This window comes from Sminthopsis crassicaudata, chromosome 3, assembly GCF_048593235.1.
Source record: "Sminthopsis crassicaudata isolate SCR6 chromosome 3, ASM4859323v1, whole genome shotgun sequence".
NCBI classification, from domain to species: domain Eukaryota; kingdom Metazoa; phylum Chordata; class Mammalia; order Dasyuromorphia; family Dasyuridae; genus Sminthopsis; species Sminthopsis crassicaudata.
This window is the reverse complement of record NC_133619.1, coordinates 348,274,944-348,279,167: the sequence shown is the minus strand read 5'-3', so window position 1 is coordinate 348,279,167 and position 4,224 is coordinate 348,274,944. Positions and strand designations below refer to the sequence as shown.

Sequence of the window (4,224 nt, the reverse complement as noted above, 5' to 3'; positions counted from 1 at the left end):
AAAACTATCATTAAGTGTGTTTGGAAAACAAAATATTATCGAAAAAAAATTTTAAATGCCACGTTAAAAAAGAACGTATTGTAGTCATGGGAGAAAAGCCTGCAGAGGTCCAGAGAGAGCAAATGGAGTCTACAGCGTGAGCAACGGGAAGAAGGGGAGTTAGACTGAACTATAGAGTGCAGGAGTGGGAGGAATAAGGCTTGACAGGAAGGGTAGATTTGGAGTCATTATTTGAAGGGCTTTCAGAGCTAAAAAACAAAAAAACAAAAAACAAAAGGCGGGGTGGCGAATTTCTATTTTATCCTAGTGGCAAAAGAGCCACTGGAATCTACCGAGTACGGAAGTGACGTGGTCAAGAAAATCAGTTTGGCAGATGGGAGAGAAGATAGGGTGCAGAGGAGAGAGAGTTGAGGCGGGCATTCTGAGCAGGAGTGATGCCCAGGCCCGGATTTCATTGTCTGGTTTGGAGGCAGAGGAATTTGGAAAAGGCTTCAGGAAAGAGGCGTGGCTTAAGCTGGAACAGATTTGGGAAAGGGAGGAGAATCGAGAACCAGCAAAAATGAGCGCTCGGAATGACTCGGTACGAAAATAAAAATAAATAAACAAATAACGGAGCAGTAAAACGAATCTGCTTTCGCTCCAGAGGAATAAGGAAATGCCTAGTGTTGCCAGAAGGCAGGTCTTTTCCTCGTCCAAGCTGGAAATTGTTTCTTTGAATGTCGGTTGTAGATGGCAGACGATGGAGGACAGAAACGTCACAAAAGGGGAGGCAGTATGCAAATAAAGAGTCTTTGGGGCCTGTAGTCTCCAAACAGTTTCTCCCCCGAAAAGTGTAGATGTTAGGGTCGTAGCTCCTACATTTCTACGATGGAAATATTTTATCATTTGTGTGGTTTGCGTGGGTGGGGTTTGACGAGGAGGTATTGTGTTGGTGACCGTGTGCGTGATGTGTGGGCATGCGGAGGGAGAGGGCGGGCGTGGTGTTTCAGAGCATACTTACCTGGCAGGGGTGATTCCATGATCACGAAGGTGGTTTCCCCAGGGCGAGGCTTATCCATTGCACTCCGGATGGGCTGACCCCTGCGATTTCCCCAAATGCGGGAAACTCGACTGCATAATTTGTGGTAGTGGGGGACTGCGTTCGCGCTCTCCCCTGATAACTTGTTGCGAAAGGAAGGCTTTTCACATGACCACTAACGGCTTAGTGCTTTTAACGGTAAAGCTCTCAGGACAAGAAGTTTCGTTTTCTCGGTCTTCAGTACCTACACAGGTGGTTCGTAATACTTGAGAAGCTTACTTTTTCTCTCTTCAATTCCTTTACTGCTTTGCAAAGCACGTGAGCGTTTCTTGGACGTTGACCCATGCGCTTTTTGTTGCAAACTTTACCCTTTTCCCCCCCACCTGCTCCCCTGCCTGGTGTAATATTAAAATACATGTTAAGTCCCATGTGTGTATACACAATTTACGCAATTATCTATCTGGTTGCGCAAGAAAAATCAGATCAAGAAGGAAGAAAAAATGACAAACAGAAACAAAAAACAAAACAAAATGTAAATAACGGAGGGAGATTGCTATGGATTCTGGGATCCCACCCTCTGTTCCTTCCCATGGCTCTCTTCATCACTGAACGAATGGAACTGTTTTGAATCATCTCAATGTTGAAGAGAGCCACCATCTGTCAACTGAACGTCATATAGTCTTGTTGCTTGTGTATAATGATTTCCTGGTTCTGTTTGGTTCACTTTGCATCAGTTCATGTAGGTCTCTCCAAGCCTCTCTGATATCATCCTGCTGGTTGTTTCTTACAGAACAACAGTATTCCATAGCATTCATATAACAATTTATTCAGTCATTGATGCCAGTGGTCATCCACTCAGTTTCCAGTTTTCTTACAAGGAGGGCTGCCACAAACATTTTTGCAGATCTCTCTGGCATATAATCCCAGTAGTAACACTGCTGGATCAAAGGTTATGCAGTTTGATAACTTTTTGAGCATAGTTCCAAACTGCTCTCCAGAATGATTGGATCTGTTCACAGTTTCACCAACAATGTATCAGTGTCCCAGTTTTCCCACATCCCTTCCAACATTCGGCATTTTCTTTTCCTGTCATCTTAGCCAATATGACAGGTGTGTAGTGGTATCTCAGAGTTGTCTTAATTAGCATTTCTCTGATCAATAGTGATGTGGAACCGCTTTTCATGTGGCTACAAAGTTTCAATTTCTTCATCTGAAAATTGTTCATATCCTTTGACCATTTTTCAATTGAAGAATGGCTTGAACTGTTATAAATTTGAATAAATTCTCTGTATATTGTAGAAATGAAGCCTTTATCAGGTCCTTTGGATATAAAAATGTTTCCCCAGCTTATTGCTTCCCTTCTAATCTTGTCTGCATTAGTATTGTTTGTACAAAAAACATTATAACTTTATATAATCAAAATTATTTATTTTATGATCAATAATGACCTCTAGTTCTTTGCCATTGCTATTCAAATTGTGTTAGAAATGATAGCCTTGGCAATAAGAGAAGAAAAAGAGAATTTAGAGTAGGAATTAGAGTAGGTAATCAGGAAACCAAATTATCACTCTTTGCAGATGATATGATGGTATACTTAGACACCCCAGAGAATCAACTAAAAAGCTATTAGAAATAATCCACAACTTTAGCAAAGTTGCAGGATACAAAATAAATCCACATAAATGTTCAACATTCTTATACATCGCTAACAACATCCAACAGCAAGAGCTACAAAGAGAAATTCCATTTGAAATAACTTGATAATATAAATATTTGGGAATCTTTCTGCCAAGGGAAAGTCAGGAACTATATGAGCAAAACTACAAAACTTTTCACACAAATTAAGTCAGAACTAAGCAATTGGAAAAATATCAAGTGCTTATGGATAGGTCGAGAAAATATAATAAAGATGACAACACTCCCTAAACTAATCTAAATGAATAGTTAGTGCTATTACAATCAAACTCCCAAGAAACTATTTTGCTGAACTAGAAAAAATTACAACAAAATTCATCTGGAAGAAAGAAAGGAAAGAAAGAAAGAAAGAAAGAAAGAAAGAAAGAAAGAAAGAAAAGAAAGAAAGAAAGAAGAAAGAAAGAAAGAAAGAAAGAAAAGAAAGAAAGAAAGAAAGAAAGAAAGAAAGAGAAAGAAAGAAAGAAAGAAAGAAAAGAGAAAGAAAGAAAGAAAGAAGAAAGAAAGAAAGAAGAAAGAAAGAAAGAAAGAAAGAAAGAAAGAAAGAAGAAAGAAAGAAAGAAAGAAAGAAAGAAGAAGAAAGGAAAGAAAGAAAGAAAGGAAGGAAGGAAGGAAGGAAGGAAGGAAGGAAGGAAGGAAGGAAGGAAGGAAGGAAGGAAGGAAGGAAGGAAGGAAGGAAGGAAGGAAGGAAGAAAGAAAGAAAAGAAGGAAGGAAGGAAGGAAGGAAGGAAGGAAGGAAGGAAGGAAGGGAAGGAAGGAAGGAAGAAAGAAACAAGTAAACATTTCAAAATTAATTATACATTTACTGAGTGGCTAGGGTCAATGCATTAGAAAATGAGGAGGAATAGCAATTCTCACCCTGACCTTTTTAATAATAGTTGCTGGGATGTTAACAATACAAGGAGGCTACATAATATCCAGTGTAAGGAGATCTGTGCAGAGGTTAACAGACATTTATAAAGAGAGATGTAAAAAAGTATTAGCCAAATTTAAGGAGTTAGAAAAGTATGTGGAAACTAAATTATGGGTAATTAATTGGGGAGAAGGAGTTGAGAATTAGATAGGAATTTAGTTGCCATACAGTTATGAAAATTGAATCAGAGAAATGAAAACTAAATTAGAAAATTGAAACTAAAGAAATGGGACCTGGAACAAGGAAATAAAAGAATGAAATCGGGATGGGGGAGTTAGATTTGAAAAGAACTTGGCCTCTTCCCCTTCTCTGGTTCCTTCTTGGGTCAATCTATCCTGGCCTCTTTACATGTTATAGCAGTCTTTCTGGACTTGTCTTTTTATCTCAGACAATCCTGAACTCTCTTTGTTCAGTTGTTTTTTTATTTTTTTTATTTTAGATTTTGGTCAGTTACAACTGTGTTCCACCCTATACAAAACAAAACAAAACAACAACAACAACAACAACAACAACAACAACAACAACAACAACAACAACAACAAATAACCCAGAACCTTGTAGATGACTCAGCTCTATGCCCATTCTCAGCAGGAAGTTTCAG

General features: G+C 38.6%; 1 non-coding gene across 1 annotated transcript; it reads left to right on the top strand.

Annotated features, from left to right (window-relative positions):
• The first annotated feature begins 992 nt into the window (after window positions 1-992).
• On the top strand, window positions 993-1,156 carry LOC141565206 (U1 spliceosomal RNA). Its single transcript, XR_012488890.1, has one exon. It is a non-coding gene; the product is annotated as a U1 spliceosomal RNA (small nuclear RNA).
• The last annotated feature ends 3,068 nt before the right edge of the window (window positions 1,157-4,224 follow it).